The sequence below is a fragment of the Trachurus trachurus genome, assembly GCF_905171665.1.
Source record: "Trachurus trachurus genome assembly, chromosome: 13".
Classification (NCBI taxonomy): Eukaryota; Metazoa; Chordata; class Actinopteri; order Carangiformes; family Carangidae; genus Trachurus; species Trachurus trachurus.
This window is the reverse complement of record NC_139892.1, coordinates 40,428,023-40,452,009: the sequence shown is the minus strand read 5'-3', so window position 1 is coordinate 40,452,009 and position 23,987 is coordinate 40,428,023. Positions and strand designations below refer to the sequence as shown.

The window sequence follows — 23,987 nt, the reverse complement described above, 5'->3', positions numbered from 1 at the left end:
CGAGCCCATGCAGGTGGGACGAGCTCGCCTAACTTCTGGAGAACGGCAACGACGTGCTGGCTAAGCTCTGCCTCTACTGCGGCCAGATGGGACACTTTATTGCCTCCTGCCCCCAGACGCCAAAAGATCAGGCTCACCAGTGAGGGAGAGCACCCTGGTGAGCCAGACTACTTCTCAGCCCAGCTCTCCTCCTCGAGTAAGTGTGTCTGCCTCTCTTACCTGTTCTGGTGTTACACCTCCGTATCTAGCTCTGGTGGATTCTGGAGCAGATGACAATTTCAATCATGTTGAACTTGTGAAACAATTGCAAATCCCCCTCAAGCCTCTTGCTGAACCACTGAATGCTAATGCTCTAGATGGCAGGCTGATAGCTACAGTAACACACCGCACAGTGCCAGTGTCCCTAGTGATTTCTGGTAACCACCATGAAAAGATCCAGCTGTGTGTTCTCCCCTCTCCTATCTCTCCAGTGGTGCTGGGCCTCCCATGGTTACGGATTCATAACCCCCTTATAGATTGGCAAGCCTCCTCAATTACCAGTTGGAGTGTCCACTGTCACTCATGCTGTCTCCACACTGCCCTACCTGCCTCCGGTACTCCACAACCCCCTCCACCAGCTCCTCCTGATTTGTCCCTAGTTCCGTCAGCTTATCATGACCTGGCAGCTGTTTTCAGTAAGGATTTAGCCTTGTCCCTGCCTCCTCATCGACCCTATGATTGTGCCATAGACCTCCTACCTGGTGCTAAGTACCCAGGTAGCCGCCTCTATAACTTGTCCCGTCCTGAAAGAGAGGTTATGGAGCAGTATATCAACACCTCTCTGGCAGCTGGCCTAATCCGTCCCTCTTCATCACCACTAGGGGCTGGGTTTTTCTTTGTTGAAAAAAAGGATAAGACACTGCGCCCATGCATTGATTATCGGGGCTTAAACAATATCACTGTGAAAAACAAGTATCCCCTTCCCCTGATTGACCCCCCTTTTGAACCTTTATGTCATGCCCAACTTTTCACCAAGCTGGATCTCCGCAATGCATATCATTTGGTCCGGATTCGACATGGAGATGAATGGAAAACAGCATTTAACACCCCGTTAGGCCATTTTGAGTACCAGGTGATGCCCTTTGGCCTCACCAATGCACCTGCCGTTTTCCAAGCCCTCATCAATGACGTTCTTTGTGACATGCTGAACCATTTTGTGTTTGTGTACATTGATGATATACTGATCTTCTCCCGTACTCTTGAGGAGCATGTTCAGCATGTCCGCCTGGTTCTGCAGCGCCTCCTGGAGAACAAGTTATATGTTAAACCAGAGAAATGTGAATTTCACTTACCTTCAGTCAGTTTCCTGGGTTACATTGTGGCACGAGGACAGCTTCGGCCTGATCCTGTCAAGATAAGAGCTGTGGCAGAGTGGCCAACCCCCATCTCTCGCAAACAATTGCAGCGTTTTCTTGGTTTTGCCAATTTCTACCGCAGGTTTATCCGAGACTTTAGCAAAGTAGCTACCCCCCTGACCCGACTCACCTCTATTAATGTCCCCTTTTCATGGCCTGTTGAGGCTGAGCAGGCTTTTCAGAGACTTAAGAGATTATTCACCAGTGCTCCAGTGCTCCTCCATCCTGACTCAGACAGACAGTTGGTGCAGTCCTCTCTCAGCGTCACCCACAGACCCATAAACTGCATCCCTGTGCCTTTTTCTCCAGGCGTCTCTCCGGGGCTGAACAGAGGTATGATGTTGGTAACCGGGAGTTGTTGGCTGTTGTGTGGGCATTACAAGAATGGAGGCACTGGCTGGAAGGATCAAAACACCCCTTTGTCATCTGGACAGACCATAAGAATCTAGCTTATTTGCAGACTGCAAAACGCCTCAATTCTCGTCAAGCTCGCTGGTCTCTGTTCCTGAGCCGCTTTTGACTTCATCACTGGTCTGCCGCCATCTACAGGTAACACTGTCATCCTCACAATAGTTGATCGTTTCTCCAAGTCTGTTCATTTTGTGCCTCTCCCTAAATTACCCTCAGCTCTCGAGACAGCGGACCTACTTGTGTCACATGTTTTCAGAATTCACGGTATCCCTATGGACATTGTTTCAGACAGAGGCCCCCAGTTTTCTTCTCGAGTGTGGAGGGCCTTTTGCAGAGCTATCGGCGCCACCCCCAGTTTAACTTCTGGGTACCACCCACAATCCAATGGCCAGACTGAGCGGGCCAATCAGGACTTGGAGGCAGCGCTCCGGTGTGTCTCAGCCAAGCATCCCGCTTCCTGGAGCATCCAGCTGCCATGGATTGAATACGCTCACAACTCCCTCACCAGTTCAGCCACAGGTATGTCCCCATTCATGGCTGCTACGCTTTCAACCACCTCTGTTCCCCACTCAGGAGCGTGAGGCCGCAGTACCCTCGGTCCAAGCACACCTTCGTCGAGTCCAAGATGTATGGAGGGCCACTCGAGCAGCACTCTGTCGTTCTGCCCAGCGCAACCAGCGACTGGCAGACAAACATCATTGTCCCGCTCCACAGTCCCAGCCTGGACAGAGGGTTTGGTTATCCACACGAGATCTCCCTCTACAGGTGGAGTCACGAAAGCTTGCCCCCCGCTATGTTGGCCCGTTTGTGGTTGAGAGAATCATTAACCCATCCGCTGTGAGACTGAAACTGCCTGACTCTATGCGCATTCATCCTACTTTCCACGTGTCTCTTTTGAAGCCTGTTTCCTCCAGTGTCCTTAGCCCTCCAGCCGAACCCTCTCCTCCCGCCCTGGACATTGACGGCCATCCAGCCTTTCCGGTTCGCAAGATTTTGGATGTGCGGCGGTGGGGGCGGGGCTTCCAGTATCTTGTGGACTGGGAGGGGTACGGTCCAGAGGAGCGCTCCTGGATTTCTTGCCGGCTCATTCTGGCTCCACAGTTATTGGTTGACTTCTATCGTGAGTTTCCTCATAAGCCTGGGAGGACGCCTGGAGGCGTCATTTAAGGGGGGGGTACTGTGGTGTGTGGAGTTGGGGGTGTGTTCTCTTGGCAGAGGCTGGGCGTGGGTCTCAAGATGGCTGCTACACACCTGGGACGAATCATCCTCATCAGGAGCAGTATAAAGAGGCTGGCTTCCTGTGGGCTCACTGCCAGATTGTCACCGCTACGTGGTAGTTCGGCCTGTGCTACTAGAACTTATCAGTGTTACCAGTGATATCGCTTGTACCTACTCACCTGTGTTTCCCATTCTGCCTCCAGGATCCTGCTCCAGACCATCCGCGTCCCCTGCCTCTCTGCTCCCAGGCCTGCCTGCCCCCTGCCACACAATCTACCTTCATATTGTCCCTCTGTCCCAATAAACCGACTGTCTGACTCACACCCACGTCTGGTCTTCTGCATTTGGGTCCAGAGCTCTAACGCAACATAACACAAGGTACAAGAACATCTAGGGTCCCCTCAAAAACCACATCCATACCGACATCAGGAACCTCGGGGTGCAATTCGACCAATCCATGCACCTAGACAAACATGTAAAATCACTATCCAGAAACTGCTTTTTCCATCTGAGAAACATCTCCAAACTCCGCTCCATAGTATCTCATTCGGAATTAGAAATGGCAATTCATGCTTTCATCTCATCTAGACTGGACTATTGTAATTCACTATTCACATGCCTCAATCAGTCATCCATCGACCGCCTTCAACTCATTCAAAACGCAGCAGCCAGACTTCTCACCCGGTCAAAAAAGTCCTGTCACATCACTCCCATACTCGCCTCGTTGCACTGGTTACCAATATCCTTCAGAATTCAATTTAAGGTTTTACTGCTCACATACAAAGCTTTCCATGGCCAAGCCCCCAGCTACATCTGTGACCTCATTCATCACCACACCCCCGTCTGAGGCCACTGGAGGTCTCAGACGGGGCCTCGTGTTGGACCTCCAGTGGTCTCAGACGGGGCCTCGTGTTTGAAACAAGTGAAAATGATCTAAAAACAAGTTAATTTTTAGGTAATGAGTCTTATTTTAAGTGGAAAGCAGGGGTGGATTGGCCATAGGGAGTACCGGGAGTTTTCCCGGTGGGCCGGCCACTAATGGGCCGATAGGCGGCCGTTTTTTAAAATTTATATATTTATTTAACTTTTTTTTTCGCCATCGGCCCAGGGAGAGAGACATGCATCGGCTCGGCCCACAGTGCTCAGCTGCAGACACAGCAGAGAGGTGACGATTGGCCTAGTGGCTTGTCTACCTGGCCCAATGGCCCTACACTGAAAAAAATGATTTTGTGGTGTAGTAATATTTATTAGGTTAACTGTCATAATTTTTATTTTCTAATTGTAAGTATCAGTGAGAACTGGAATTATTCAAGTAAATCTATATATGTCATTCATGTAATAAATAAACAGTGTAGGAAGAGTAAGTTTTATTAGATATTTTCACATAATATTCAAAGGTTTCATATCATTGCACATGAACTTAGAAATATCAAGTAAGTTTTAATAGTTTTTCACGTTATGAATCCGCACATGCGCCTTGTGACCATGCTCGCCTCCAGGACGCATGCGCGTCTATAACCGCCAACATTTGAAGACGGTGACGGCGGTCAGGTTTAATGGCAGCAGGAGCGGCTAAATCACCTTTAAGGTAAGTCATTCAGGGGTTTTCCTGCATATGAAAAGTTCAAATATCATGGTTTTTGATAATTATCTTAGGTTTATACAAAACGAGTGGTTTGTTTTGTGTTTATGAAATGTGTAGCTTCCGGAAGGTCGAGCACGTTCTTTTAATGTGAAGTTGACGGTGGTTATGTGGCCGGACATGTTTAGGGCTGCAACGAGTGGCATATTTAACTATCCGAAGGTTCGGGGTCACTACTCGAGTAGTAGCCTAACGTTACTGGAATACTCCTTTGTCGACTGGGGCGGGGGGCACTTGTTAACCGTCGTATCCAGTGTTTGCCCTAGGCCTCGCCTGCCTCTCTCTCTCCCTCGCTGGCGTTACGTTACACAGGCACATGGACGGGTTGTGTTGGAGCTCAGCTGCTTCACGTTCACCCGCGACTCGTTCCTGCAGCTCAAAGCACGAGCACCGTGTCCTACAGCTGCAGAAAGTGGTGATCTCTCTGCCGAAGCGGGCCACGACCACCGGTGTGGGGCCGTTGTTCCTGACCTGCTTTGACCGAGAGACATCACATTCTGCGGCCAGAGGCTGTGACACGGCGCGGTGCTTCTCTCCCCACCAGTAGTTGGGCTGTTAGAAGTTTAACGGTACCCAAGACCTGACTCCTGACAGCAGCAAACACACACCACCGCGTCTCCTCTCTCTCACGCCGGTGGGTGCGTTGATTGTGTTCACGCTCAGCACATTAGAACCGAGCGGGCGGAGCCTCTATGAATGACGTTCACGCGCTGTTTGTGTGCCGCTGGGCAGCCCGGAGATGAAATCAAACGCACCCCTTCTGCTGCGGTCTATCTGAACCAGCCACTGAGTTTCAATCGATATTGATTTTCAATCAAGTTTTTTTTAAAGTAAAAGTGATATTTTAAAATATTTTGAAAGCATATTATCAAAACGACATGGGTTTGACAATGGTACAGTTTATTTTGGTTACATGATTCTGTAGTTTTAATGTAGTATTATGTAGTTTTGATGTCTTATCTTGTCTATGTTTTTTTGTCCTTAAGCCCAAACCACCGACTTTCTGCTGTTGACACAGTCCCCTCTCAAGCAGCAACTACAGCAAGCAGTGTCCCAAACAACGTCATCTGGCTATTCAGGTAAAAAAAAAAGAAAAAAAGTTGAGTTAAAAGTTAAACTTAACATTAGAATGAATGTCTGCAAAGATTAACAAATATGTTTTGTGTTTCTGATACAGCTTTCTCTGCCAGGATGGGCACACCAGCAAAGCTCCGCATCATTTTTGGAGACGATGATATTCGAAAATTTGAGGTAACGATTGTCTTTCCTCGCTTCTCTTTTCTCCTCTCTCCTCCCTTTTCTTGTGTTCTTTTCTGTCTCCTCCCCTCATTTCTCCTCTTCTCTCCTCTCTTTGATTCTCTCTCCTCCTTTCCTCTCCCATTTGCTCTCTTCTCCTCTGTCCTCTTACCTCCCCCCTTCTCTCTTCTCCTCTCCTCTGCGTGCTACATGCACATCTGTATTATTTAGTGTTTCCCATAATTAGACAGGAAATAAAGTTCAGGAATCACTGGAGTTGTGCATAAGGTCCATAAGGCCTGATTTACTACAGGTTGTTTGTGAATGTAAAAGTGATGGCTAACTTAAGCTGTTATCGAAATATTTGTATTTTTGACAGTAGTCTGTAACTTGAATAAAAAATTAAGCTCTACTATGCACCTGAACATGGATCCACATATATTTTACAGGGTATCAGCAGAGAGACAGCTCAAGAGGACCAGGCTGAGCAAGTCCTGAGGATCTGTGTCTACCACACAGGAGAAGAAGATGAAGGTGCATCCGACGCTGATGTGTCGATTGGTTGAAGGGACTGAGGTATTTGACAACTGTGGAAGTGTTGCAAAGGCCTGTCTCCTGCTGATGGGCATTGTTTATGCCATGAACTTGAGTTACCAACCAAAAATGAAGTACACTTTTGAAGTGTTCAAGAAGCTTCTTCTAGAGCTTGATGTCCTTAAGCTGTCCCCAAAGATCCTGTCTCTGCGAAACAAGCTTATAGCTTCAGTGCACATGTTTGACCCAAGAGTTGTCCTTTCAAAGAGGGAACTAAAAGAAAAAAACAGCACATTTGTTTATGTGGCTATTTGTCTATGTTCTCGTTTTAATGATGTTATTTTTTATTTCAACTTGTTGCACTTAATGAATGCGTGCTGTCTTCGGGTCGAGGAAGAAGGGAAGGAATAGAGAAAAGTAATGAAGGAAAGTTAGATCAGCATTTTCAAGGTAAACCAGAGGTTCTCAACTGTTGGATTGTGGGGCCATTTTCAAAGGGTCACAGATGTGAGTGTTGTATTGTTTGCAAACCTTGTGGAACATGTTTGATTGAAAAACATATTTTTTCACAGAAAAATAAACGTGTTGAATTAACAGCTGCCTCATTTTTAAAGTCATTGTTTCAATACACAAAAACATCAAGAACAAATTTAGGCAATTTGAACTGCAGAAAATATGTAAAATGCTGTGTAAATGTTACTTACATATAGCCCATAAATAAAAACTTAAAAAGGTATTTAAAATTACCTTGAAAGGCCATTGATTTTAGGTGAGATTTTTCAGTTTGCAGCAGTCAGAGTCTGAGTAAAACTTACAAAGAAGGAGAGAGTAAAATTCAATGTCCATATTAATAATAATCAGTAAATTACTTGAGGTTTGCTAGTAAAAGTAACTTGTATCCTGCAAGTAAGGTTTACTTGATGATCGCCCTTGTAGAATTTACTTACAATTTCTAAGTGCAAAAACTTTCCTAGGTTTTCCTAAGTAAATAACACTCCAAATTTCTTTCAGTGTATGGCCCTATGAGAGGCCACAGAGGCCCAGGAGTCCCACCCACGCATGTTTCTAGACCCCCCCTCGTCCAATCACTTTTAATGATGAGGAATCATAGAGAAAGAGAGAGCGCGCACCAGCGCACGAAAACGGAAAAGAAAAGTAAAAAAAACGCAAAGGCGGCGCGGAAAAAAGCTCTAGCAGCACAGACTGCTAAAAGTACAACAATTACACAGATGTTTGCTGCAGGGGCCGCCTTGCCAGGCCGGGGCTAGAAGCACCGATGCTGCAGCTTCAGCAGCAGGTCCTTCACGTGAGTCTGAAGGGAGTGAAGCTCCCATTACCAGTGCCCTTATGGTGCAGGAGGAGGCTGAAAAAATAAGTGTTGAGAAGACTCTCCACCATGTGAAGGAGGTAGAGATAACCGTGTTAAGCAGGTATGTGCTTTGCAGAATGGTGTGGATAAACATTCATTAAAATACTGTAAATGGTCCAGAACGGTTGCTATGAACTTTACTTGACATAATAAATAGCTATAGCTAATAACTCTGATGGTGTGGTGTGTTACAGCTAAATTATCTAAAGTATTGGAAAACAATATATTCATATACTATCCTGATTAACTGATTAGTTGCTTTTATTAAAGTGCCCTCACTCAAATTTGGTCATGAAGGACATTGAGCTAACAACAAATATGTATGCTTTCCATATTTTTTTCAGTCAGTGTTTATGGTTTATTGTCCTTTCAACAGTTTAACATTATACAGTTAAAATTTATAAAACACCAATTAACTACTGTTACAGTAAAACATCATTCTGCATACAGATTACTCATGTACTGTCTTTCTAAGATAAAATTATTGTTTGTCCATTTTTCAGATAATTGTACTATTGTTTTCCATACTTTAGCCAACTAGCCAAAGTTCTGATTGCATGCAGACTCAATGGGCCCTAGTTTCTTAGACCAGGTGAAGTCTAACCTCAGCGCAGCTTCGCCACGTCAACGGGGTGTGGCCCAGGTCCATTTCGCAAGTCTGGTGGGCCGCGCAGTCAGACTTAGACCAGCGCAAGCCCTCCCCTCGTCCCTCCTACCGGCGCAAACGGTGAAGAGGGAGGAGAGAGGGCGGGAGGGAGACAGGAGGAGGAGAGAAAGGCGTGGAGTGGGTTTGACACAGCCGAGTCAGATCTTCACCAATCAAATGAGCTCCTCTCCTCACCTTTAACTGCGCGGCGGGCGATGCGCGCTGCAAGTTTGTCATTTTATACTTGGACATGGACGGAGGAGACAGCGACGCCAGAGGCCGAACCTCTCCCAGGAGGAAACAGCTGTGCGGTCCGGAGGTCCGAGCTCAGAGTGACCAATAATGAGTTTACTAATATCCTTAATCAGGTTTGATCTGATACACTGAGAACCCCTGCCCAATGTAAGAAACAACAACTAATAAACTAATAAAGAAACTCACATTTATTCAAACCCTGTGTAAGCAAGATGAGAGGTGTAGCCTACACTAATCTATGTATCTAATAAGAGAGATGAAGATTTGTGTTTTGTTTTTCATTACGGCTGCGTGATGCAGTCGCTCGCGCTAATGAATTAATAAGTAAATAAATAAATAAAGCGATCATCACAAGGGCAGAGTGGTATCTCAACACGGCAGAGACATGCAGTCATCCACCCTCAGTCCTGCTTTTGGGACATCCACAGCTGCTTTTCAGTGCCAGTTCGTCCCTGCTGTGTTAATTCAGGTGGAGTTTCCTTTACGCGCCGACAGCCTTTGATCTCTGCTTTGATCTGACGTCAGATGTGACGGGACAATCTATATAGATATAAATTCACGTGTTGATTCCATTAGTTGCATTAAATAGTGGTTATTGTGGATATTTATTGCATTGAAATGTGTCTGGAACTGTGGAGATCTGCCTGTGAGGTCTTGGTGACGTGTGTGCACTGCAGGTCAGTCAGCCAAACTTCCACTGCACCTGCTGCGCTCCGCCCTGCGCTGAGACTAGACCAGGTTGGAGGTGGCGAGCTTTCAGCGCAACCTCGGCGGGACATTTTCGCACAAAACTTACACTGCACCAAGCTGAATCTGTGACGCCTCCCCCTGCTGGGCGGGCACGCCTATCTCAGCGCAGCGCGATCTGCCAATCTTCCAATCTGACTTTGCGCTAGGCTGCGCTGGTCGAAACTTGCATTAGACCGGCTGCGCTACCTTGCGCCACCTGCACTGCGCCAAGAAACTAGGGCCCTTTATGTGCATGTAATCGTGTCCAAACTTAACTTAGTCCACACTATTCCTCTACTTTGTTGTATATTGTATATCGTGCTTGTGTGTTTGTACATCAACGGTGCTAGTTGGCAAAATATCCGTGCGCTGATAGTGTGCCGGTCTGGACCAAAAAGTCCAGGGCCAAATTTTTGTCCCAGTCCACCCCTGGTGGAAAGAGATTCGTTTTGACTAGAAATGAGACATTTTGACAAGAAAAAAGACAAATATTCTTGGAAAGATTTTGAGTTTTTGCAGTGCAGACAGGCCGGGGGTCTCGTGTTGGACCTCTTCACTGCAAAAACTCAACATCTTTCCAAGAATATTTGTCTTATTTCTTGTCAAAATGTCTTATTTCTAGTCTAAACTAATCTCTTTACACTTAAAATAAGACTCATCACCTAAAAATGAACTTGTTTTTAGATCATTTTCACTTGTTTCAAACTAGTTTTCTCTTGAAATAAGTAGAAAAATCTGCCAGTCAAAGCAAGATTTTTCTGTTTGTAATAAAGAAAGAAAATTTGCTCCACTATCAGATTTTTCTACTTATTTTAAGTGAAAATCTGCTTGAAAGAAGTAAAAAGTGTCTAAAAACAAGCTGCTTTTTATGTGATGAGTCTCATCATTTGATGAGATTAGTTTTGACTAGAAATAAGACAAATATTCTTGGTAAGACATTTGATTTTTTGCAGTGCAGAGTTGTTTTAGAGGGAAATTCATGATGGTCGTTGCCTTCAGGGACAGTTTTTCATCAAGCAGTCTCTGTATTTCCCTCTAAAACAACTCTGTGTGGTAACGTTGTGTTATTATCTCCGCTCCGGTCTCGGGTTCAGCCCCGGCCGGTCCCCCGTCCCCTGAGAAGTGAAAGATAATACGACTCTTTTCCCATTTTCCCCCCTTCTCTCTCCTTCTTTCTCTCCCTCTCTGTTCTCGGCTGCTCCGCCCTCGTCACCACCAAACATTTTCCAAAACCACCTCTTCCCACTTTCTCTCTCTGATTTATTCCCATGTTGAGCTCCAAGCGTTCCCGGCTTCCACAGGAATCTGCACCGAGTGAATCTGGACCGTTTCACTGAGCTTCATTCTGGTTCACAGCAGATACACTGCAAAAACCCCAAATCTTTCCAAGAATATTTGTCTTATTTCTAGTCAAAACTAATCTCTTTCCACTTAAAATAAGACTCATCGCCTAAAAATTAACTTGTTTTTAGATCATTTTCACTTGTTTAAAACACACTTTCACTTGAAATGAGTAGAAAAATCTGCCAGTGAAAGTAAGTTTTTTGTGCTTGTAATAAGAAAGAAAAACTTGCTCCACTATCAGATTTTTCTACTTATTTCAAGTGAAAATCTGCTTGAAAGAAGTAAAAAGTGTCTAAAAACAAGCTGCTTTTTATGTGATGAGTCTTATTTTAAGTAGAATGAGATTTGTTTTGACTAGAAATAAGACAAATACTTGGTGAGATATTTGATTTTTTGCAGTGTAGATAGAAATATACTTTATTGATTCCAAGCTGGGAAATGACAATTAGATATACTAACTAGCTCACCATGACATAACGTTTACTCAACACCCCCCTCAGTCTGATACTGATATGTGTAAAACTACTGGTTTATAACCTCCAACACACAGAGAATATTATAAACCACACTGCAAAAAATCAAATATCTTACCAAGAATATTTGTCTTTTTTTTTTGTCAAAATGTTATTTCTAGTCAAAACAAATCTCATTCTACTTAAAATAAGACTTGTCACATTAAAAAATAGCTTGTTTTTAGACACTTTTTCCTTCTTTCGAGCAGATTTTCACTTAAAATAATCTGATAGTGGAGCTATCTAAAACTAGAAGTTTTTCTTTCTTATTACAAGCACAAAAAACTTGCTTTCACTGGCAGATTTTTCTACTTATTTCAAGTGAAAATTAGTTTGAAACAAGTGAAAATGATCTAAAAACAAGTTAATTTTTAGGTGATGAGTCTTATTTTAAGTGGAAAGATATTAGTTTTGACTAGAAATGAGACATTTTGACAAGAAATAAGACAAATATTCTTTGAAAGATTTTGAGTTTTTGCAGTGCAACAGTTAAAGCTCGAGAGGGAAAACAAAGATGGCCTCATATCAAAAAAGAAAAAAGATTAAACCACCAAGTCAGTGAACTAGCTGCACTGTAACTGAAGCACTGCGAAAACTTAAATATCTAACCAAGAATATTTGTCATATTTCTAGTCAAAATAAATCTCATTCTACTTAAAATGAGACTCATCACATTAAAAAAAAAGTAGCTTGTTTTTAGACACTTTTTACTTCTTTCAAGCAGATTTTCACTTAAAATAAGTAGAAAAATCTGATAGTGGAGCAAGTTTTTCTTTCTTATTACAAGCACAAACAACTTTTACTCCCTGGCTTTTAATACAGCGTGAGAGTTGTGTTGTCTCTGTCTTTAATTGTATTTTTTATATTTCTCAGTGTTTTATCTGATCTTATGGTTTTCTTATTCCCTTTATATGCTTTTAATTTATTGTATATTAACTTTAACTTTATTCATTTTACTGTTTTGTATCTGTTGTGCAGCACTTTGGTAACTTTGTTGTTTAAAAAAAAATCTGCTATACAATTAAAGTGATTGGATTGGATTGGATATAACCATTAAATGTTATTTCCGTTACATACGAGGAACACAATTTCACACAATACAACAATATAAACATATTTAATATAGTGTACTGCAATAATACACAAAAAAATATGCATTAAAACCTCAACAAATGAGTTAAAATGTCTAAATTCTAACCGTTTAAGACGAGGGCCGCCATGTTTTGATGTTGTCGTGATGTCAAGTCGGAAAGTCGGAGCTCTGAAATGATACTTGAGTTCCCGACCTGTAATTTCAGAGTTTCACGGCGTTCAACTCATTTTTTTTACAACTCGGAGCTTGTTTTTTTCCGACTTGACTTCTGAGTGGTTTTGGACGCAGCACGAGTCCAGTCGACATGATTCAGTTGCCTAGCGACGCCTTTGACCTGGACAAATGAGAATCTGCACAGACGAGTTAACGTTAGCTAGCTGACGAACCCCAACGGTTACATCATGCTGTCATTCCGACATCCCACCACTCCGACATACCGCTATTCCGACATGCTAACGTCCCACCATTCTGACAAGGCTTTCCATATAAGGAAATGTGAAAAAAACGCTATTAAAGGAATTGTCGGAAAGGCAGGATGATTAAAAAAAGAAAAAAATACCGTCATTCCGACCATAGGAGGTAAGAAGTGTCGGAATGACGGGACATTATTAAGGGTAACACTTTACTTGACGTCTATAACACATTATAACCATATTTATAATGAGTTATAATGCAGTTATAGCACTGTATAACTACAATTATAAACACTCATAAATGATCATAATGCTTTATAACAATAATCATAACACACTATAAAGCTTTTTATCATGACTTACAGTGGGTACTAGTTTCATTTGGACGTTTCCCTCACGGAAAGCGTGATTCACGCGTTGCGTGAAATTGTAGGTCACACTGTAGCCACTAGGTGGAAGCATCGTACTGAGATGCAGCTCAAAAGATTTGGGGGTAATTCCACGTTTGACCACAACGTAGCTGCAATGGAGAGTGGCGCTGTTCATATGCCATAGGTACTTCATTTGCAGCTGTGGTCGAGAGAGCTAGAGAGTGGATGGAGAGAGGGACCGCTACGCCGGTCAATCAGATTAATGTTGTTTTTTTATTGTTTCACAGTGGTTACAGTAGCCTACGTTCAACAGGATCAGTGGTTCTCAGCCTTTTGGGGGTCCCCTGCATATTTTTGATCTCTCCTGTAGCCTGGCCGGGTGGCTCCAAGTTTGAGTAGTTTGAGTTCTGCAAGTTCTGGTGAATGTAACAATCCACTCACAGCCCACGATCGCTACGTCCGTGCCAGCAGCCTGGACCCGATGCTGCTGGACTCACGAGCAGAGCAATAATGCACATCTGTCAGCAGCTGCTCTTGAAGGGACAGATTAGATGCTGATTTTGTTAACAGTGACTTTGTTGCATCCAAACATTTAGCATCTGTCGGGTGCTGTCTCTTATCCGGTACAAAGTGGGAGATGACAGAACTACTTTAATCGAGGGAAAGCTACATTGTTGCGAGTGACTCCGGCCGGCGTGTGCACATGCACTAAGCCTGTGAATATTCTCATTTGTCCCGGACTCCCGGTCATAGTTATCTCAAGGAAATTTAAATCGAATGCAACTGGACTTGGTTATTTGTCTAGGTTTCACCTCTCATCCATGAGGCTGAAGCATCTTGGATTACAAGTTACAGTTGCATTCGATTTAAATTTCCTTGAGATAAGTGCACACTGTTTCTGCTGTCAATTCGGTCATAGTTCATTTGTAACGTGTTTTCTTCATTCTTCATTAGGCTAATGTTAACACTAGAACCACCCAGATGGTCTCACACAGGCGTTTGTGTTTTTCTTACGTAAATGACTTTGTTTATACATTAAAACTACAGGTCTCTCAGTCCGTGACTTTTCCATGTGTGATGGTTTCTGAAGCTTACAACTTACACAAATGAAACATTCGATTTCTGGGCATTTATACCTCGGGCCGACAATAGCTTATTTTTTTCTTCAATTATTGTTTTCATCTACAGTTATATTTATCATAATATGCCCAATTCGGGAGGGAGAGAGGGGGGAGAGAGTGCCGCGGTCACGTAGGCTAACAGTTTCCAGAAAAATACAAAACAGGATATTTATTCATGTTACCCTCTGTTTAGGTAGATAAAGGTCTCAGTCACATTTGAATAAAAATAATGCAATTAGGCTAAATATCATAGGATCTTTTTTTTAAAGATAGGCCTATTTTATTTTTAGTTCCATAATTCAGAGATGATTTTCACTTAACGAAATGAAACGAAACAATGAAGCCTACAGTTTTGTCCTCCGGCTTATGAAAAGTGTGAGGAGAGGTAGCTATTGTAAGAACCGGTTTTTCTAAGCTGACTGAACAGCTGTGTGAAGTTCTGTGGGGGGCAGGGCTGTAGCCTACTTGAGTGAAGTATCCACAAGCACACCTATTGATCAGAGATAAATGAAGGTGCTAATGTGTCGCTGATGTGTCTATGGTCCTACAGACCGCTGCATATAAACCCCATGTATTTCAAAGGAGGTTAAAATCGAAAGCAACTGGACTTAGTTATTTGTCTAGGAAGACGTTTCACCTCTCATCCAAGAGGCTTCATCAGTTCATGTACGCAGCTGACCAGGCTGGGACTGGTCCAACTATCTGGTGTGGAGACTCACTATTTAACCTCTTGTGTGGGCGTTCACAAGGGTGATGATGTCACTGGTTCCCTTTAGTGCTCCAAGTGCCAACGACAGTAGTTGGAGTGACAGTCGTTGGTGGGAAGTTGGTTTCGAAACCAACTTCCCACCAACGACTGTCACTCCAACGACTGTCACTCCAACGACTGTCACTCCAACGACTGTCGTTGGCACTTGGAGCACAAAAGGGAACCAGTGACATCATCACCCTTGTGAAACGCCCACACAAGAGGTTAAATAGTGAGTCTCCACACCAGATAGTTGGACCAGTCCCAGCCTGGTCAGCTGCTACATGAACTGATGAAGCCTCTTGGATGAGAGGTGAAACGTCTTCCTAGACAAATAACTAAGTCCAGTTGCTTTACATTTTAACCTCCTTTGAAATACTATGACCTGGACAAATGAGAATATGCACCGGCAAACCCCATGTAGCGATTTTCACCTATAGCCTCACTTTCAATAAAACACACAGCATTCTATAGCCTAATTGCAATCAGTGAAATATATGAAATCAATATAAAACACAATTTAAATATGAGAGTTGCTGTTGCTCTAGTTTAATAGCGCTGCAGCTGCATTTGCCGTGCGCCCCTGTCTGTGAACCTGTGTCTGTCTATGTGCGGGCAGAGATCAGAGATGGTGTTTTAAATAACCATGCTAGCGTTTCACCATCTCTCATCTCCGCCAGTCAGCCTCTCAACCTGCCGCCTCTCTCGCGTGCGGTGCCCGCACGTAAACACACGTGCCGTGGACACATTTATTTATTTATTTATTTATTTTTTCTGTGGGAAACACTGATCAAGCTGTGCGTACGCACAACTCTCCGCAATATTCCATTGATACATCACACCGGACCCAAGAATGGTGCGGACATGAACACACCTCATATTCCACCCCCAGAATGCCTCACAACCATATATGGTCAGCACGTGCATAATTAAGTAGCCATGTGCTCTCTGTGGAGCGACAACAAAGTGACAACAAAGACAACGGGCGGAATGATGCTTCGGCGGACCTGCCCTCGCTTTTGAGGTTGGTTGTAAGAAAAATGCCTGCTGTCCAGACAACTGTGTTTTTTTTAAAGCACCCCTGCATTACACAAACACACACATAGGCCTACGGTATATATAGCCGCACATATAGGCTATATCAGTGATCGCCTCTGGGCTGGTTGCTCCTGCCCGGTCTGTACACTCCTCTCATCCTCACTTCAGCACCTGTCCTGGGCTGCACAGTGTCGGCTCGGCTCGCTCCTCGTTTTAAATGACTTTTAAAAGTAGCGTAAACAGCCTACTGTTCTCTGATTACTCATACGCATATTTATTTAGGCTATACGTTGCATTATTATTAGTTATAGGCCTACTTCATTCAATCAAAAAAAAAAAGGACGGTGGAGCGAGCCAACACAGCTGCTGAAGTGGGGAGAGGAGTGGAGAGACTGGGCGTCCGCAGGGTTTTTGCAACTTGCGGATCAGTAAGGGCGGAGGACCGACATGACGGGGGGTCTCAGTCTCCTGATACCTGTGCGGGCCAGGACCGCGGAGGTCAGCGAGACAGAGAACAAGTCCGCCCCGGCTGTAGTGCCTTGAGGAACGCACGTAGGCACCGCCGCATGCCGCCACAGAGTGAAGCCTCTTTCCCCAGAAGGAGGTCCAGGTTGAACACAATTAATAAACGCAGGTCCCAAATAAACGCCTGTTGATTTGAGCGATTTAAGCAAATAAACGCCCGGGCCTTTATTTGGTGTTTTACGGTAGGCTATTGCCCGTTCATTCATGAGAAATCATCCAGCTACACTCTCAGTCAAACAAGGTGGGGAATGAACACTACTGTAGCCTACAGTAGTTGGCTCATTTTAAAAACACACCGGCAGCATCACCCACTGAGTTAATTAACTGCTGTGTAGAAAACCACGCTGTGGTCCGTAATCGCGGTGCAGATGGGTGTGTTTGGAGCTGACAAGAGGATCGATAAAAGAGAGTGAGACGTATAGCTGCCGTCGTTACATTTTTCTCATGGAAAAACTATAGGCTACTGTATTATTATTATATTGCATTCCCCATTCGTGTTCACTGCTCCGTGCTGCTGTCTTATGGAGGCGATCTGCTGCTCACAGATGCCACCTGGCGGTTGTTTGGGCACATTGCAGCTTCTGGTGAAAACACAATTACTCCTCCACAAAAAATCCGCGTGAGCCTCCCGTGACTCACGCGTGAATCTCGCGTGAAACCGTCCAAATGAAACTAGTACCCACTGTATAAGGTCAGGTATTAAAATGTTATAACTGTTAGTAACTCGCTGACAATGCCCACATTTATAATGCATCATTAATATAGTTATAATGTGTTATAATTGGCTTATAAACGTGTATAACTATCATTATAAACACTCATTAATTATCATAAGACTTTTCTAACAATAAGCATAACACATTATAGAGCATTTTATAATGGCTAATAAGGTCTTAGTATTATAATAGAGTTATAATGCTCTATAATGTCTTATGCTTATTGTTATAAAGCCTTATGATAATTTATGAGTGTTTATAATGAGAGTTATACACGTTTATGAGCCAATTATAACACATTGTAACTATATTAATGATGCATTATCGATGTGGGCATTGTCAGCCAGTTACTAACAATTATAACCTATTATAATACCTGACCTTATAAGTTGTGATAAAATGCTTTATAGTGTGTTATGATTATTGTTATAAAGCATTATGATCATTTATGAGTGTTTATAATTATAGTTATACAGTGCTATAACTGCATTCTAACTCATTATAAATATGGTTATAATGTGTTATAGACGTCAAGTAAAGTGTTGCCTAATTAAGTGTTGCCATTTAGACGATTAAAGGCCGATGTTGGAATGGCGGTTGTGTATCCAGTTTTCTACATTAATTTTTCAATCTACATTTTATAATAAACAAATTATAAGCGTTAAAGTACTTAATTGTTGCCCCCTTTTTTTGGCTTTTAGGTTGCCTTTAACATCTGGCCAGGGACAACGGACGAAAACTAGCCTTGTTGGCTAACTCTGGCCCACTTACAGTTTTTCTTTTAACTCTGTTGATTAGTGGTGCACTGTCCCTATGAAATAAACTAATAAATGAAAAAATGAAAAAAAAATTGATATGACCAAGACACCTAAAAACAAAAACAGCATAGTGACACCACCATTGACTCCCGTGGTAAGCCTCATGCGCCCCTAGTGGCAGGATATGGGTATTGCAAAAGCGCCCAGAAAACCCATTCACTCCAATGTATGTGTGTTGCCCACTGGCTGGTAAATTGATGAAAACAAATGGCCGTGTTTCCAGTGCTCGAGCCACACCCAGTCTGGTCTGAAAAACCCACTCGACTTCAACTGACTCTGCAAGAACAACGAGACCAGCGGTTCTCCACTAGTCTCACTCTGGGCTCCACATTGTCCCATGGTCATTAAGTCACGACCCACTTTTATAGAATTCAAACCAAGAATTTTTTTTAAAGCCTTTAAAAACTCATTTAGCTCTTTATTGAGCAAAGTGCATTTCAGAGCACATGAATGAAACTGAGGAGTTACCATGACAACTGCATGTACGGAAGTGAATAAAAAAAATACCAAACTGCACAAAATGGAGACCAACAAAACGATATATTTGACTTCTAATGCATCTCTGCATTCAGAGCATGTTCACTAAAGTGAATAAATATCAAATTACACAAAATAAAGACCCACAAAACAAAACCAGATTCACTGCATTCAGGCCACATTAATAAGAAACTGATATCTTTGCATTCAGAGCAAATGGAGCAAATAATCAGAAAGTGAGGAGGAGCATTACAACTGCATGTGTTCACGTGTCTCCTGCCTTTCAAAATAAGTTATTTTTCAAAATAAAAGACATGTCCAACATCAGATGTGCATTAAATATTATTTACTTTTTTGACCAGCTGTCCGTGACCCATCCAGAACGGGTCTAGACCCACTTTTGGGTCCCGACCCACCAGTTGAGAACCACTGAACTAGACAACAAGAAAACACAGAAAACACAGGAGTGGCAACATACGACTGTGATAGAAAACCTCCTAGATTCAATTATTTTCTTTTTTTTCTTGTTTTGTCCACAAGCCAAAGAGACACTCAGTTTATTGTCATCATGGATTAAGAAACCAGAAATATTCACAAGAAGCTACAGTTTAAAAAACTACTCAAATTCATATTCATACAAGTCACAAGTTGATAACCAAACAGACTGATTGCATCCGTCTGTCCATTCGGAGTGGGGGGGGTTTCGGAACAGATTTAATTCTTGAAAAGAAACAAACCAGCTGGATAAAGCCTCTGATGGGGGGGGGGGGTGGGGGGCATGTGGATCATGTGTTGGGGTGACAGCCGGGGCGGCCAATCAGAGGACCCGGACCGAGACCGGCACAATGCCGTGTTGAGGCTGTGACTGTGACTGATGCCGGATCAGTTTACCTCCGTGTTGGTGGTGGACACAAAGGAGGCGTTGTCATGTCAACCTCCCCCCCACCCCCTCGCCCTCACCCCCCCCTCAGACAAAGAGGACTCACATACCGACACAGACCAGCTCAGCTCTGGTCTGAGAAGAGAAGAGAAGAGAGGAGAAGATCCACTTTCAGAGAGACCGCCATGGACTCTGTTCAAGCTCCGCCTCCTCAACGACCTTCACTGCTGCTAATCGCATTATAATCTAATGAGATTATAATCTGATCTAATCGTTGACATGGGCTGAATATGGCTATGGAGGAGGAGGAGGTCTGAGACGCTCGTAGAATGAGCCTTCAGGGCCACCGTCCTGCAAAAACTCAAGATCTTTCCAAGAATATTTGTCTTATTTCTTGTCAAAATATCTAATTTCTAGTCAAAACTAATCTCTTTCCGCTTAAAATAAGACTCATCACCTAAAAATTAACTTGTTTTTAGATAATTTTCACTTAAATTCACAATAAATAGAAAAATCTGCCAGTGAAAGTAAGTTTTTTGTGCTTGTAATAAGAAAGAAAAACTTCTAGTTTTAGATAGCTCCACTTTCAGATTATTTTAAGTGAAAATATGCTTGAAAGAAGGAAAAAGTGTCAAAAACAAGCTACTTTTTAATGTGACAAGTCTTATTTGTTTTGACAACGAGGAGTTTCCACACTACATTTATGAGCCTCCGCACCGTGAAATTCTTTGACCGGTGCAAGACAGACTCATGTTTTCATTCATCAAGAATTAAAGTCAGAGGTTGGAAGACGATCACATACCGTCGTAGTTCCCACCATAAACGGAGATTCGGCGGCGTTATTCTCATGACTCGCCATGAAACCGAAAGTAAAGAAACGCTGGTCGGCTCGCCCAGCATTTCCACCACCACTAATAATAACAAAATAACCATAGAGACAAAACCATAGATTTATCTAAAATGGACCATTAACAAGTGGTAACGGAGATTCATCCACATTAATATCAGACTTTTTTATAACCAAATAGAAACTCCTCATTGTCCCTTTAAAATAAGACTCATCACCTACAAATTAACTTGTTTTTAGACACTTTTTACTTCTTTCAAGCAGATTTTCACTTGAAATAAGTAGAAAAATCTGATAGTGGAGCAAGTTTTTCTTTCTTATTAAAAGCACAAAAAACTTGCTTTCACTGGCAGATTTTTCTACTTATTTCAAGTGAAAATGAGTTTGAAACAAGTGAAAATGATGTAAAAACAAGTTAATTTTTAGGTGATGAGTCTTATTTTAAGTGGAAAGAGATTAGTTTTGACTAGAAATGAGACATTTTGAAATAAGACAAATATTCTTGGAAAGATGTTGAGTTTTTGCAGTGTACAAATAAAACGGCCTTGTCTTGCCTAGCAGACTGCTGCTACAGCTACAGCAGCTGTAGTAGTAGCAGTAGCAGTCCAGCAGCAGCAGCCAGTAACTACTGCTCTTTTATTGGCTCATAAATGTCAACAGGGTAAAATCATAACATCAGAGCAGATTTAAGACCTGAGGCCTCGGACCACAGAGAGACCAGATACACAGAGTCCTAGACCACATTCACTCAGAGTCTTAGACCAGATACACAGAGTCCCAGACCAGAGACCTGAGACCTAGACCACAGAGAGACCAGATACACAGAGTCCCAGACCAGAGACCTGAGACCTAGACCACAGAGAGACTAGATACACAGAGTCCTAGACCAGAGAGAGACCAGATACACAGAGTCCTAGACCAGAGACCTAGACCACATTCACACAGACCAGAGACCTGTGACTGATGATGAATCTGTTGAAACACGTCGTCACCTGAGGGGAAACTCACCTGGTCCACCTGGTTCTGGGCTTGGTATCACACCACTACTACACAACTACACAACTATAACTACACAACAGTGTAAGACACTGAGTCAGATTCAGGGTCTCCTCTCTCTGAAATTCAAATTCAAATTCTCTTTATTGTCTTGAACGTCACGTCGACTTTGTTGTTGTCAAAGCAACAAGACTCAACGAAACACAACAATCAACTTCAGAGTTATGAAAAACTACAACGTATAGAATAAAAAACTATACTAAATAAAGTGTGTGTGTGTGTGTGTGTGGGTCTGTCTTCTCCCAGAAGGATCTGGATGGTTTTGTCTTGTTGGAGGAAGTCAGGGATTTTTTCCTTAAATTTGGGAAATAATTTTTCTCTAATGTCTTTGTATTGGGGACAAAGTGAGTTTGTGTCTCTACTGTATTGTCCTGTTTCACAGTGGACACAGATTCTTTGGTTGGTTGGATGGTTGGTTGGTTGGTTGGTTGGTTGGTTGGTTGGTTGGTTGGTTGGTTGGATGGTTGGATGGTTGGTTGGTTGGTTGGTTGGTTGGTTGGTTGGTTGGTTGGTTGGTTGGATGGTTGGTTGGTTGGTTGGTTGGTTGGTTGGTTGGATGGTTGGATGGTTGGTTGGTTGGATGGTTGGATGGTTGGATGGTCGGTCGGTCGGTCGGTCGGATGGTTGGATGGTTGGTTGGTTGGTTGGTCGGTCGGTCGGTCGGTCGGTCGGATGGTTGGTTGGTTGGATGGTTGGATGGTTGGTTGGATGGTTGGTTGGATGGTTGGTTGGTTGGTTGGTTAGTTGGATGGTTGGTTGGTTGGTTGGATGGTTGGATGGTTAGTTGGATGGTTGGTTGGTTGGTTGGTTGGTTGGTTGGTTGGATGGTTGGTTGGTTGGTTGGTTGGTTGGTTGGTTGGTTGGTTGGTTGGATGGTTGGTTGGTTGGTTGGTTGGTTGGTTGGTTGGATGGTTGGTTGGTTGGATGGTTGGTTGGTTGGATGGTTGGTTGGTTGGTTGGATGGATGGATGGTTGGTTGGTTGGATGGTTGGATGGTTGGTTGGTTGGTTGGTTGGTTGGATGGTTGGATGGTTGGTTGGTTGGTTGGTTGGTTGGTTGGTTGGTTGGTTGGATGGTTGGTTGGTTGGTTGGTTGGATGGTTGGATGGTTGGTTGGTTGGTTGGATGGATGGATGGTTGGTTGGTTGGATGGATGGTTGGTTGGTTGGTTGGTTTACTTTATTAATCCCTCTTCTTTTTGCTCTTTCTAGCCGTTCTCTTTCATGGCGAGTCGACCAGTTTCAATGGAAAGTTTATGGTCTGTATGTTGTATTGGGCCAATTGAAATTCTCTGTCCAGTAAATTATAACATTCTACTTTATTGATTGTTTGAGTTTCTGTTTTCCACTGTTTGCAATATCTTTGTTTATTGTCTTTGTCGATTTGTTTTATTTGTGAGTATGGAATTATTTTAGTAGTGTCACTTTGACTTGTCACTCTGAGAATTTAAATTAACACGTATCACCATGAAATTCCCACGTTTATCACTCACATTAAGACAAATGTTTTTTGTATTACAAGTTTTGTCAAATTTTATGTGTAAATGTGTAAATGGGGCAATATCTAATGAAATATGCACTAATTTGCATACATTTCCAGAACATAAATCTGAACAATGGATAAAGCTACTTTGTTTTATTTAGTTGAATATATTATATTATATTAGAGTCAGAAGTTTTTTCCAATGAGGAATTTGGATATCTCTTTTTATCACTCTGTAAATGAGAAAATACTGTCACCAGCCCTAAAATATCAAATTTCGCTTTTTTTGTTTTTGTTTTTTTGGAATAAAATGTTGTATGAATGATATATCAACAATCCCCTCTGTAAAAACCTTCAGAATATAGACAGGGATAAAAAAAATTAATAAAATGAAGAATGAGGTGTCAATACGTGCTTAATCATTACTAATAAGGAGCTAGTACACTGCAAAAACTCAAAATCTTACCAAGAATATTTGTCTTATTTCTAGTCAAAACTAATCTCATTCTACTTAAAATAAGACTCATCACATTAAAAAGCAGCTTGTTTTTAGACACTTTTTACTTCTTTCAAGCAGATTTTCACTTGAAATAAGTAGAAAAATCTGATAGTGGAGCAAGTTTTTCTTTCTTATTACAAGCACAAAAAACTTGCTTTAACTGGCAGATTTTTCTACTTATTTCAAGTGAAAATGTGTTTGAAACAAGTGAAAATGATCTGATGATGATCTAAAAACAAGTTATTTTTTAGGTGATGAGTCTTATTTTAAGTGGAAAGAGTTTAGTTTGGACTAGAAATGAGACATTTTTTACAAGAAATAGTAAGACAAATATTTTTGGAAAGATTTTGAGTTTTTGCAGTTTTTTTTCTCTTTTCTCCCCTCCCTCCCTCCCTCTTTCTCTCTCCCTCTCTCTTTCTCTTTTCTCTCCTCCCTCCCTCTTTCTCTCTCCCCCCTCTTTCTCTTTTCTCCTCCCCTCCCTCTTCCCTCTTTCTCTTTTCTCCTCTCTCTCCCTCCCCCCCTTTCTCTTTTCTCCCCTCCCTCTTTCTCTTTTCTCCTCTCCCTCCCTTCCCTCCCTCCCTCTCTCCCTCTCTCTGTCTCTCTGAGTGATGACG

General features: G+C 42.7%; 1 protein-coding gene across 1 annotated transcript in view; it reads right to left on the bottom strand.

The window, feature by feature from the left end:
• LOC310996402 (protein NLRC3-like) overlaps positions 1-23,987 on the bottom strand; it is a 260,542-nt gene that overhangs the window by 137,911 nt on the left and 98,644 nt on the right. The gene's annotated exons all lie outside the window — the stretch shown is intronic.